The sequence below is a fragment of the Pinus tabuliformis genome, chromosome 1_2 (assembly GCF_031772625.1).
Source record: "Pinus tabuliformis cultivar Carrire ecotype Pingquan chromosome 1_2, CPIR1, whole genome shotgun sequence".
NCBI classification, from domain to species: domain Eukaryota; kingdom Viridiplantae; phylum Streptophyta; class Pinopsida; order Pinales; family Pinaceae; genus Pinus; species Pinus tabuliformis.
Genome location: NC_142298.1, coordinates 1,185,900,008 through 1,185,914,916, shown reverse-complemented (window position 1 = coordinate 1,185,914,916; position 14,909 = coordinate 1,185,900,008).

The window sequence follows — 14,909 nt, the reverse complement described above, 5'->3', positions numbered from 1 at the left end:
GGAGAGGCAAGAGGCCATCCCAATGGGGCTTAGCACTGTCAGGGAGAAACAAGGGGAGGAAAGGGAGGGCCATGGCCCGACATTGCGTTTTGTTTATATTGCTTTTAAGCCAGAGTCTCGGCAATGGCATGGATAATGTTGGATCGAGCAGAGATACAGGCCCCTACCTAGTTGCTCAGACCAGGGGTATAGGGGATAACGGGCATGTCATGTCTCGGGGGCTGAGTGGTGCTGGAAGAGGTAGGAAGAGTCGTGGGCAGGGGGTCGAGACATTAGCTATGTCAGTAATTCGTTGAGAAAACCTTGGCATTTGCATATGCATGGTAGCAAGGGCGCAACTAGGGACCCCAGGCGGTATAAGGGACAGAGGGGAAAGCATAACCTTGGCAGAAAACTACTGGCTGAGGGAGTTGCATGCGGGTATGATAACAATCGTAGAGCTGGGCTCCAGATGGGCTTGAAGTCTTGGCTCCAACTGCAGTGGAATGACAAGCAGTTGCACCATGGCAAGGGGAAGGGGCACTGTGAAGAGCTTGGGGAGCCGTGCTCAAAACCCAATTCCCCTAGCCACTTGTGGGCACTGGGATACCTTAACCTGCAGCAAGCGAAGCAGGGAAGAGAGGCAAGGCATGAGAAGTTGTATCAGGATGATGCGAATGGATTGATGAAACTAACATTGTTTGACTGTCCACAGGGCATCACGGAACAAGGTATGGCTCCAACAAAGAGAGGGCATGGTCGTGGCAGTAGGGGCCTAACCCCCCGAGCAGGCAAGATATCGAGCACGATGGAAGGCCGCAGGGGCTGTAAGCCTGCTGAGCACCTCATAGCAGAGGCAACCGTAACTTACCGAGATGAAATAGATGAAGGTATCCGTAAGCTGATTGACGACTAGGAAGCTAAGATAAAACAAGAAAGGGAACCAGACGAGGAGATAGAAGACTGGAGGATGATGGTTCCTGACCCAGGGAATACATGAGGTAGAATTACGTAATTCAAACACACCTTGTACTTGTACTTCTTGATGAAAATTATGCTTGGCAAAGCGATGGAACAAATTTTTGTGGGGATGGCAGTCGCAATGCAGGGCCTGCCTAGTTATAAAAAAGACATGGGCAAAATCCTATTTCAGCTGCACAAACAGGGCATCAGGATGGATCATATTGACTGCATCCCTTGCATCATGGATTTGTATGGAATTCCAGAGGCAACTACTGAAGATCTTGCTCCTGTAGCCTCTAAATCTGATGAGCAGAATGTAAAAAATGACTAGTTTCATTATGCTTAATTTTTGTTTATGCAAGTAGCTTTTAAATTTTTTGCTGCATATGTCAGTTGTTATAGTTCTATAGTATTTGGACATGAGACTGAGACTTACCTATCTTTTCTAGAAATACTGAAGCAATTTTGTTTTTGGATGGCATATAATGCTAATCGGTGGCTAATAGACTCAGTTTCCCCTCGGGGTGAGTTGAGGCCACCACGTAATACTGTGTGGTGTAAATTTTCCTTATATATAATAGAAAATGGATGGACCTACCAAGCTCTACAAAAAAAAATTCAATACTTCAATTTTTTATATTCATCATCAAATTTTAGTTAAGTTTACAATTTTAATCTTTTGTATTTAATGTTTTGATATATTATTTGACATGAGGAAAAATGGTTTTGATACCTATATCATCTTTAAAATTATGTGTTTTCTTAGGATGATAATGATATCAAGTTACCTTTTATAAAGTATGGTATTGGTCTACTGAATTTTAATAAAGAAAAATTAATTACTCTGCTTTAGATACATCAAAGAAAAAAAATCTTGATATTTAAATATATTTTTAAATTTTAATCCAAATCATAAAACAATATTAAAAAATTATAGTTAAAATTATTTTGAATTAAATTATACAAAATGCTATACCATTTATGGTTCAAGCTAAAAAAACAACTTTGTTTCATAAGTTCCAGCATTGCATGTGAAATGTTTTATAATATTTATGATATGTTCTATAGTATTTATTAGTGAAATTGATATGCTTTATTGTTTTCACCTTCTTTCTGGGATTTAAATATTTTGCACATTTGATGAAAAAAAGAGAAAGGAGTCTTTGTACACTATAAATGAGCAGCGCTTGATTGAAAAGAAAAAAAAAGAATTGTTTAATGGGAATTGTGGCATATTGTGAATCAATTAGGTGGAAGTGGCTGATTCAAAAGAAAAATAAAGGAATCCTTCAATGAAAATTTGAGATATTGTAAGCCTATTAGGCAGACTTTTATAAAATTATTACATGGTAAGATAGGAAATAATTCATTACGTTCAATTCTGTACCATTTTCACATCCCTTAATCTAAAATTGTGCTACATGCCATTCCTACTTTGCACACTACACATTCCAAGGGATTGCTTTGTGATGTTGCGCTCCTTCATCGAAATTTCCAGGTCATTACTTGTTTCCAAGTCTATGCATTCCTAAGATGAAGAAACTACCATTGTTGCATCAACAGTGGAGTTGTGGAACATCTCAAAAATTGGATTTATTGTAACAAACTCGTTTCTTTCTGTAACATCCATTCTGGCGCTTTCGCTTGCCTCAGTAGTAGACGAAGCCACCTATGATGGTTTCTTCAGCCCCATGTAAAGCAAATATTGTCTCCATGAAGGACACGAGGGTTTTCCACGCGTTTATATAATCCACGTGGAAAGTGTGGTGGCATTCTGGTAATACTTGCACCCTTTCTCCTTCCCTAAATTCTTATAAGCAAATAGGGAAATCTAGGGTTTTGATTGGGGATCTTGTACTGTAAACGGATGTCGGAAGTTATTTTAGATGCATTTTCTTGATACCATCTTTACCTCTTTCGACACTGGCTTCAAGTGGTGGCTCGGGCACCACCCGCCATCGTCTACTATAGTGTAGAACGATGACTACCCTCAACGTGCATAGGATGCTGAAGAGAAAGGCCACTAGGATGATGGATAAGCTTGAGTCGAAATCCATATTGGCTACAGATGGAAAATGCATCAATTCATCTGGCTTCTCCAGGAAAGGGCTGATGGGAGCCAATGATTGCAATGTGTTCCGATTTGGGAACAATCTCCTTGCATGAACAAACAATGTAGGGGAAACTATTGAATGTACAATGACATTCTTCTTTAGAAAAACAACAGATATGCTTGCACTAGAGAACTGACACTGCCTTATTTCTGGTTGCCTTTAAAATAAGAAAAAGAAATTTCCAATTATAGGGTAAGAACATACCAAATGTGAGTGTTTAAAAAATATAGAAATGCCTAGTGAGGTTTAAAGCAAATATATTCAGTCACGTTCTATGTTTCTATGGTCTTCACCTTGCAATTTAACGCCAAAGCAAAGATCAACCATCAAACTAAGCCTGAGTCAAAACCCGCATGAAGGCATCCATTAATGGAGGAGATCTCTCCTCGATTGTGATGCACTGTTATTAATGGTGGTATAAATGTCAGGTTTTCATTAGAAAGAGAAAATGAAAATAGTCGTCTCCGATTAGATGGATCAGGCAAAGCCCCCAAAGGCGTAAAGTTATGAATTGTAACTAACTAATACTTATGAATTTTAACTAACTAATACCTATTTTCATTCGTATGGCGGATATTACTTCAATCGTCTAACACCAAAATTAATGGTCCAAAATGACATAAGTGGCATGGAAGGGGAGTTCTTCTCAGAGGGAAATGCCTTACGACATAATTATTAGTAACAATAATGATTTAAAATAAAGATATAATTTAGTTAATTTCTTGACATTTTTAATTTTAACAAAGTGGGATGCGTCAAGGTGGATCCATTGATGGTTATCATGGATCAATGCCTATCAACATTTACCAACCATTTAATTTATATACTTATGCTAATTTTGATTGATTTAATAAAACACAGTTCATGTCTTCTTAAATTAGTATTCTTTTAAATATTGTTTATTTACTTTTCACATTCTTTATATATATATATATATATATATGAAAAATCCTCTCACCAATATTAATGGAAAATAAAAAATAAACTAAGCATGATATAATATATTATTATTATTATTATTATTATTATTATGAAACGAGTAGTCTTTAAGTGTGACTTTTTAGAAAGTTTCCCAGTTCATTTGCGGATCTAATTTGTCTAGAATTATATAAGGATTCATTGAAATCACAAGTTTGACGGGTGAATTCTTCAAAATCGAAGTGCCCAAGGGGTTTTTGAGGGTGTTGAATCCATATATGCAGTCAAAACTAGTTTAAACAACACAAATCAGTGTTTGGCCACAAATTTCTTCAAAATTGAACTGCCCCAAGGGTTTTTTGAGGGTGTTGAATCCATATATGCAGTCAAAACTATTTTAAACAACACAAATAAGGATTTGGCCACAATGTTTTTCATCAGATTATGACAAAAAGTCCACTAGAAACTCCAAATGTCTCACTTAAAGATTACTCCTTTTCTTTAAACAAAAAGCACTTTCTATTTTAAGATGAATTGAAAACACAATCTTAGATGTTGATGCAACATATGATTAGTTTTATGTGATTTACAAGCCCACTACTAATATCGTTTTCATAACTTGTACCAAAATCTTAAATATCTATTTGAGTTCTATTTGGTCATTAGTGGACATATTACATGTCAAGGGTCAATCAGATCAAAATTATGAAAGGCTACAAGACCTTGAAGAAACCAAAAGTCCCTTAGTGAATTCATATAAGACAAGAAAACCTCCATCTAAGTGCAAAGTTTCCTTAGATAGTGAATCTATAAAATTGCTAAGTTCTTTATATATAGCACTAAAACTAATAATTTGAAAGAGAAAGAGATATCCATAAAATGTAATGTTAGCTATCAAAGACAACTACTATGGACCTAAATTTCATTGTCCATCCATTCAATAATCATAATGGTATTCAAATATGTGTAGTTGCACAAATTTTTTCTCTAAAGTGCACTTTGATAGGAAGAATAATGCTCTCAGTTAACCTTGGTTATTAGACCCATAACCAGGCTTTCCTTATTAGCAAAATATTGATCCTCAATAGTAAATAAAACAAAACTCCGACTATGAAAGTGTTTAAAAATCTCTATTAATTAAGCTTTATGCATAATCCTCATTCATAATCTCCTCCCAAGTCACCTGAATGGTTTTTAGCTTTATACTAGGATTATAAGAAGAAAATGGCAAAAAAGCTTCTAATGAAATTGTCAAAGTGAGAGCTTAGAAATGCTCAAAAGCCTGACATTTCTTACCAACCAAATTTCCCAAGTAATCAAGTATGGAAGTGTTCTATACTCCTTCAATTCACATCCATTAAAGTGCTCTTTAAAGCAAACTTCTAAGGGCACTTTGTCCCAATGTTGAAGTGAGATCAAATGTTCAACCTCTTTTCATACTATCTTGAGTAAGGGGTGAATGCATGAAGATGGGTTACACATTTGGGCCAAATTTGGCGATGAAATTTCAATTATTATTATTATTTTATTATTATTATTATTTATTTATTTATTTATTATTATTATTATTAATTTTTTTTTTTTTTTTTTTTTCGTTTATAGAATTGAAGCCCTCAAAATTCATATATGTATTGTGAATTTTGATTTGGAGTAAAAAGATAATTTGTGGAGAATTATGTTGTTGTCCTAATGATATTTTTTGCAAAAAAAAATTGTGTCATATAACCTGTCAATTTTTCATTAAATGAAATGCTTGTTCTTACAAATTTTCCCACATCTTAAGAGGTATGCATGTGTTTATGTAGCATAACTTAGTCCAAAATGTGTAAATTTTAAAACCCATTTATATGAACATGATCTACATGGAGAGAATTAAGTTTTTCATTTTCTTTTTTTAATGAAAAATTATATTATTTATAATTTTTTAAAGTTGGCGAAGTAATATTTCAATTAGATTTTGCAGACATATGTGTTCATGTAAGATTTTTTCAATTGTTTAAATAAATTGAAAAACCAAGAGTACCATTTTAAGATGGCCCATAAAGGAAGATAGTGGTATTTTTTGAATTTTTTTTTCTTTGTGTATATTTTATGTTATTGATTTTTATTCATCCCCTTTGAAACTGTCCAAAAAAATTCAAGAATTATGTTTAGAAGAAATTAGATGAAAAATATCATATGAATTTGAAAGTGTCAAACTCATATGCCATTGGAGACATGATTCTTTCACGAATCCAATATGATCAACTGTGCCACTTAATGACAAATTATGCCCTAAATCAACCACGGTGTTAGAAAATTCTTTATTATGGAGCAATGGAACACATAAAATATTGCAGAAATATAAACACAGAAAACACATAAAACAAGAGAGACACAGATATACATGGTTCACCCAGTTTTGGCTATGTCCACCTTGAACAACGAGTCCTTCCTTTCTATTATCTAGCAAAATGAAGAGACACAACCTACAGCAGATCCGCTGTAATATCTTCTATTTTCTCTCACAGTCTCACCTCTCTGCTTCTCGCTTGGAGAATACACATCTATTACACAGCCTCAAATACAATGCCCTCATACAAAGAGAGGGGTTGCCTTCTAGGGCTAAAAACCCTAAACTAAACATAAGTTATACCGTTAGATCATCCGCCTAATCAACGACCTAGATTGACTAGAAATTACTATACATTTACAACGCAATTTTACATCTATTTTTAGCTTCGGGGTCGCTGCCCTCGAAACCCCCGTCGAGGGACCATTGGCCCCTGGACCCCCCAGCCGGCGGGGTTCGGCCCCCCCGAACCCCCGCCGGGGGACAAGTCCCCCCGCACCCCCGGCGTGGAGGTGTGTACAAACTTCCTTGGGTATACATCCCGCTGAAACAAAGACATCTAAACAATCATGCTCCATACTCAACAATCTCCCACTTGGAGAATGATTGTAGCAACTCCACCACCGATTCATTTTCTGGACAATGACTCCTCTTTGGACCTGGCTGTTTCTCATCTTCATCATCATCCTTGAAGACCAATTGAAACTGAGAATATTCTCAGTTTCTCCCTAGTTACAACTTTTGTTAGCATATCTGCAGGATTCTGGCTAGTGTGTATCTTTTCCAGCTTCAACTCTCCATCTTCAAAAACTGATCGTAAGAAATGGTACTTGAGTTGTATGTGTTTAGTCCTGGAATGAAATGCTGAGTTATTTTCAAGATGAATGGCACTTTGGCTATCACTGTATAACGTGCCCATATCATGCTCCTTACCCAATTCACCCATAAACCTTTGTAACCAAATCATTTCTTTACTAGCCTTTGTAGCAGCAACATACTCTGCTTTTGTTGTTGAAAGTGTAACAACACTTTGGATTTTTGAAACCCAACTGACAGCTGTTCCACCAACAATAAATATATATCCTGTAGTGCTCCTCCTATTATCTTTGTCACTTTCCATATCTGCATCAACATATCCCCATAGAGAAATGTTTGAACCACCAAAGCATAATGCTCGATTTGTGGTACCTTTCAAATATCTAAGAATCCATTTCATTGCCATCCAATGTTCCTTTCCTGGATTGTTCATGTACCTGCTTACAACTCCCACTACATGTGCAATATTAGGCCTTGTGTAGACCATTGCATACATTAAGCTTCCAACTGCTGATGCATATGGAACTTTAGACATATAATCCATGTCTTCTTGGGTCTTTGGGAAAATTTTCTTACTAAGTTTGAAATGGCTAGAAAAAGGTGTACTAACTGGTTTTGCATTATGCATATTAAATCTTTTCAACACCTTTTGTATGTACTCATTCTGAGACAATGTTAATTTACGATTTTTCATGTCTCTAGTTATTCTCATACCAGGGATTTGTTTTGTAGCTCCCAAATCCTTCATTGCAAATGAATTTGCCAATTTTCTTTTGAGCACATTTATTTCCTACATGTTAGACCCTGCAACAAGCATGTCATCTACATACAGTAACAATATAATATAGCTGCCATCATTTGCCTTTTCAGATAAACACAATGATCAAAGTGACATCTAGTATAACCTTGTTCAGACATAAACTTGTCAAATTTTAGATACCACTGCCTTGGTGCCTGTTTTAAGCCATACAAGCTCTTCTTCAACCTGCACACTAGTTTCTCCTTCCCTTTCACTTCATATCCTTGTGGCTACTGCATATATATATCTCTTCCTCCAAATCCCCATGGAGGAAGGTTGTCTTTACATCTAGCTGCTCAAGATGCAAATCTTCAACTGCTACTAGACTTAAAATAGTTCTGATTGAAGTCATTTTAACAACAGGAGAAAATATTTCATCAAAATCAATACCTTTCTTTTGTGCAAACCCCTTCACCACAAGTCTAGCTTTATACCTCTGTTTTTCTCCATCTTCTTCCTTTAGCCTGTAAACCCATTTATTCTTCAATGTAGTTTTTCCTGTAGGCAACCTAACTAAGTCCCAAGTCTGGTTATGCATTAAGGAGTCCATCTCTTCTTCCATGGCTACCTCCCACTTCTTCCTACTTTCAACCTGCATTGCTTCTTCATAACATTCGGGTTCACCAGAATCAGTCAACAATAAATAATATAATGAAGGAGAGTATCGTTCAAGGGGTCTACTTATCCTGGTAGATCTTCTAACACCACTTTCAGGTGTTTGGGGTGCCTGTTGCTATTGTGGTGGTTGTTGTTGTTGTGGTTGTTGATTATTATTATTTTCAGGCACCTTTACTTTTTCAGTGATTTCATCAAGAACTACATATTCCTTGTTTTCTTTTTCCTGTTTCTTTTCCTGCAACTGATTCTTATACAAGATATTTTCATTGAATATTACATCTCTGCTCCTAATGATTTTGTGATTTTCGTAATCATATAAGTGATAACCAAAATCATTAACACCATATCCAATAAAGGTACATTTCTTTGACTTTGCCTCAAGATTTGTTCTATTTTCTTTATCAATATGGACAAAGGGCTCACAACCAAAAGGCTTTAAAAAAGAGTAGTTTACGTTTTTACCTGTCCATGCTTCCTCTGTAACACCACCTTCCAAGGAACTTGAAGGCCCTCTGTTTATTAGATAAACAACAGTATCTACAGCATCTGCCCAAAAATGTAAAGGCAATCCTGCATGCAATCTCATGCACCTTGCACGCTCCATAATTGTTCTGTTCATCCTTTCTGACACACCATTTTCTTGTGGTGTTCTTGGAACTGTCTTCTCTCTGCGAATTCCATACTCTGAACAATACCTATTAAACTCTTTGCTATAATATTCACCTCCATTGTTTGATCTAAGACACTTCAATTTCTTTCCTGTCTCAATCTCAACCAAAGCTTTCCATTTCTTGAAAGTATCAAATACATCAGATTTATTCTTAATACAATAAATCTAAGTTTTTCTAGTTGCATCATCAATAAAAGTAACATAATAACGAGAGCCACCGAGAGATGATACCTGAGCAGGTCCCCATACATCTGTATGCACAAGCTCTAATTTTTTGCTCTTCTTTTCTTTCCCAACTCTGAGAAATCTGACTCTCTTCTGTTTTCCATAAATGCAATTCCCACAGAAGTCCAAATCAACATTCTTCAAACCCGGCAACAAATTCCTTGAGTGAAGAATCTTCATCCCCTTTTCACTCAAGTGTCCGAGCCTATGATGCCATAATGCTGCATCTTCTCCTTTGGAATCTAAAGCATTAACAGAGTTAAAAATACCATTGCATAAATACAATGTACCAACCTTTTCACCTTTTGCTATTACCAGGGCTCCTTTGGTGACCTTCCAAGCTTTATCTGTGAAAGTTTTCACACAACCTTCACTGCCTAACTGCCCTGTTAAAATCAAATTTTTCTTTAGATCTGAAACATGCCTTACCTCCTTTAGTAGCCATTGGTTTCCATTATGCTGTTTTACAAGAACCTTACCCATTCCAACAATTTTACAGGGTTTATCATCACCCAAACGAACTTGTCCAAAATCTCCTTGAACATAGTCATGAAAGTATTTCTTATCAGGTGTGGCATGGAATGAGGCCCCTGAATCTACCATCTAGGAATCAGTAATATTTTTGAAAGAAACAATCAAAGCATCTTGTAACACCTCACCTGTCACATTTGCTTCATGATTGTTTTCTTGCTGTGCATCTCCTTCTTTTCCCTTTCGAGATCTACAGTCTTTCTTTAGGTGTCCTTTCTTTCCGCATTTCCAGCACACTATCCCCGATCTAGACTTGGATCTGCCTTTCCTTGATTTACTGCGATATCCTGAGCTCTTTCCTTTTTCCATTTTTCTTCCCCTAAACTTTGCACTCAAAGCATTACCCGATGTCTCACCGGAGCTTTTCTGTCGCATTTCCTTGCTAAGGATAACATCGACAACATTATCAAACTTTAAAGTACTAGATCCAGAAATAGAGTTACTAATGGCCATTACTAAACCATTCCAACTTTCTGGTAAGCACAAGAATAACAGAGCTCTAACTTCATCATCAAAGTTTACCCCTACAGAACATAACTGACTTGTAACAATATTAAAATCATTTAAATGGTTTGCAATAGATCCACCTTTCGACATCTTCATATTAAAAAACCATTTGATAAGAAATACCTTGTTTGAGGCCGAGGGTTTTTCATATAGTTTCCCCAACGCCTTAATCAAACCCTCTGTCGTTGTTTCCTTCAAAATGTTGAAGGCGACCAACGCTGCGAGGCACAACCGTACTGTTCCGAGTGCCTTTCTATCGAGAAGGTTCCATTCTTCATTTGTCATACCTGTCAGCATCTTTGTTTTTCTGCCCAATGGTAGGTACAGATCTTTCTGATATAGATAATCTTCCATTTGCATCTTCCACAGCGAGAAGTTTTGGCCGTTAAATTTCTCGACCCTAAACTTACCATCTTCCGCCATTGCTCCCACTCAAAAAATGAACCCTTATTTCCTACAAGTTTATCAGCCAAATAGACCTTCGGCTCTGATACCAGTTGTTAGAAAATTATATATTACGAAGCAATGGAACACATAAAATATTGTAGAAATATAAACACAGAAAACGCATAATACAAGAGAGACATAGATATACGTGGTTCACCCAATTTGGGCTACGTCCACCTCGAACAACCAGTCCTTCCTTTCTATTATCCAGCAAAATGAAGAGACACAACCTACAATAGATCCGCTGTAATATCCTCTGTTTTCTCTCACAGTCTCACCTCTCTGCTTCTAGCTCGAAGAATACACATCTATTACATAGCCTCAAATACAATGCCCTCATACAAAGAGAGGGATTTCCTTCTAGGGCAAAAAACCCTAAATTAAACATAATTTCTATCGTCAGATCATCCTCCTAATGAACGGCCCAGATTGACTAGAAATTACTATAATTTTACAAGGCAATTTTACATCTATTTTTAGCTTCGGGGGTGTTGCCCCTGAAACCCCTGCCAGGGGACCACTGACCCCTGGACCCCCCAGCCGGGGGGGATCGGGCCCCCGAACCCTCGCGGTGGGGACAAGTGCCCTCCCGCACCCCCCTGCGTGGAGGGGTGTACAAACTTCCTGGGGTATACATACGGCTGAAACAAAGACATCTAAACAATCATGCTCCATACTCAACAATGTGTTCATGTAAGATTTTTTTCAATTGTTTAAATAAATTGAAAAACCAAGAGTAACTTTTTAAGAGGGCCCATAAACGAAGATAGTGGTATTTTTTGATTTTTTTTTGTGTATATTTTTTGTTATTGATTTTTATTCATCCCCTTTGAAACTGTCCAAAAAAATTCAAGCTTTATGTTTAGAAGAAATTAGATGAAAAATATCATATGAATTTGAAAGTGTCAAACTCATATGCCATTGGAGACATGATTCTTTCACGAATCCAATATGATCAACTGTGCCACTTAATGACAAATTATGCCCTAAATCAACCAGGGTACAAAATGGTGTTGTAGAGAAATCTACAGAAGTGGAGCTAAAAATATGTTTTCCAGGCCCTCAATAGCTCAATCGAGCACTTGAGATAAAATTTTAAATAGCTCAATTGAGGGTTTAAGAAACCCACAATCAAGCACTTAATGTGGTTAAATAAAATCTTGATCTAGCTTTAAGGCTTGATCAAGCCACTTTCTTTAATTCCATGCCTAGGTTGTATTGGTAGGAAATTTCAAAAACATGGCTCGATCAAGCATATTGCTTTATTGGGCCACTAGCTCGATCGAGCTCCTAGATAACCTCGGGTTACACATGAGCATAGTCGAGGGTTTGTTTTAATGCTCGATTGAGCTATATCTTTAAGCCCTCAAACAACTCGATCGAGGGCTCAAAGATTTCTCGATCGAGCACTTAAAATGGATCGATCAAGTTGTTGTTTTTCACCCAAAACACGCCCTCTCTAGCCAAACAATGTAACACAAATTTATGCATAGACCCTAAGGGTATTCTTTAAATAAATGCAAGGAATTTTTTTCATTACTTATAAAGTAGATGAAAATGCTTGGACTTGCTTTATTTCTCTGTTAAAGTATATCAAAATTTAAGACCTTTTGGATGAGAAAAATCCAAAGGATTAGAGTGCACTTTGGAGGTTCTTTAACCTTCCTTAATTTCTTCCACTACTAATAGATCTTTCAAACCTCAAGTGTTTATAAGGTTGTATATCCATGTTTGACAATATAGAAACATTTAATTTTGGTATGGTTGTTTTCACAGTCCATAATTTGATAGATACCAGTTAAGATATTCTTGGAAGTCCACCATCCATTTCTTATCTTCTAAACCCTGCTCCTCTAACATAAGGTTTCCCTTATTAAATCTTGTTCCCCTCTCTTTTCTTCGTCTTTCTCTATTTTCCTATTTCTTCCCTTCAATCTTAATATCATTATTTAATCAACTTTAATCCTTCACCTTTCTCATTCTTATTTTTATTATTTCCAGTTTATATTCAATATTCCCTCCTTAACCAAATTCTCTTACCCATATCATTCTCATTATCAAATTCTTTAACCCATATCATTCTCATTATCGTTATATTATTGTATTCTAATAAAAATTATTAAAAAATTACTATTCCTTATTTATAATCTAATCCTATAATCAAATAATTGTGATTCGAATAACAATAAAGATATTTTAGAAACAAAAAATATTATTTTTAATTTTAATATTAATCTCTATAAAATATAAATTTGACTTATTCTTATAAATCGATTTCTTATCTAACTTAATATTTTAGTTTTGATCTATGAGCTTTTTAAATTTCCCCATCTAGACTTTTTTTTCATTTTCTAAAGGTTTTAACTCTAATTTATTTAAATTTAAATTTATTAATTTGCATTTAAAAAGTTTTTGACTTATTCATATTAATTAATATTTCAATTTGAATGGATTAATTTATCATAATTTAATTTGAATTCAACTTTAAACTTTAATTTTTTTTTAATAATTAATATTTTAATTTTAATTCAATAATTTATTATTTTTAAATGTGAACTCAATTTGAATTTTTTATATTAGTAAATATTTTAATTTGAATTTAATAATTGATCATAATTTCATTTAACTTCAATTTTAAATATTTTAGAATTTAATAAATTATTCATTTTGAGTGAATATTAATCATTTTGGCTCATCATTCTCACTTTTCCTAACACTTATATTCATTTCCTAACAATTATGTTCATGCAAATCTTAATCTAACCTTCTTTAATGGTAATATTCATGCCTCCTCTAAGAAACTAGGTCCAACACTCTTCACATCTTCTATCAAAATTCTTGCCCCTGAAGATGGGTGAAGTGTTCATCCAAAACGTTGGTAACATCAACGAATCGAATGCACAGTTTTCCAAAAGTTATCAACAACATCTAATTTTGTTGCAAGCCCAAGAAATTTCATCATCTTCATCCCTATGTCTTAAATGTTCTATTTTAAAGTGAAAAACATTTTCTTCATTTGCTCATGGCATGATATAATAAGTTTTCATAAAGATACTTTGATGTCAAAAATTAATTATTACAAAAACTCTAACTTCTTAAGATCATGATCAAAACATATCCAGTAACTTTTCTTCTCCTCTTTTTTATCATCTAGCTTTCCATTAATTTTCTAATAAAAAATGATTCATTGTAATAGTCCCAAATTAAGTTATAGCTTAAATTTTTTTATACACACATCTTAAAAACTAGTATATACATGAAAGACCTATATCGTATAGGGACTAACATCAAATAAATGTTTGTCAGCGAAATCCATAAATAATATAGTTTTCTGTATCATTTGAAGTTCCTCTTTAGATAGTGACTCAACTTTGTAATTCAACTTCTAGTAAACACACTAAAATGAAATATGATAAAGTAATCTTGAAAATTCCTTCAAATGAATAACCAAATGAAGAATATTTATGTTGAGTATCCTATATTAATTCCCCATCCACCTTATGACTAGTTGAGAACCACACAAAAATTGGATAAGTTGAACTTTCGTGCTTATGATCCATTTTAATAATTCTCGAAAGGAAACACACTCAACATAATTATTATATCATTAAACAATATGAGGCTTCCATAGTTATTCATATTGTTGTTGAATATTTCCAACAAGAACTGTATAATGTTTTCGATCCATTCAACGTTTCATATGGTTACTACATCCATCATCAGGGACCAAAGAGCTATGATGGATGGAGTAACCATTTGAAACGTTGGATCAATCGAACACACTACACAGTTCTTGCCGGAAATATTCAAAAACAATATTTTATCATTCTTATTCATGGATTTGAATTGGAATTTAGGTGTTTTTGCAGTCTATCTTTGATTTCATATCTTATTTTCTATGATGCTCCTTTCTCACAAGTTTTCCCAAGTCCATTTTCTTTCCATTAATTGGACGTTTGTTTCATTTTTCATTTCAAAATGGATTTTTAG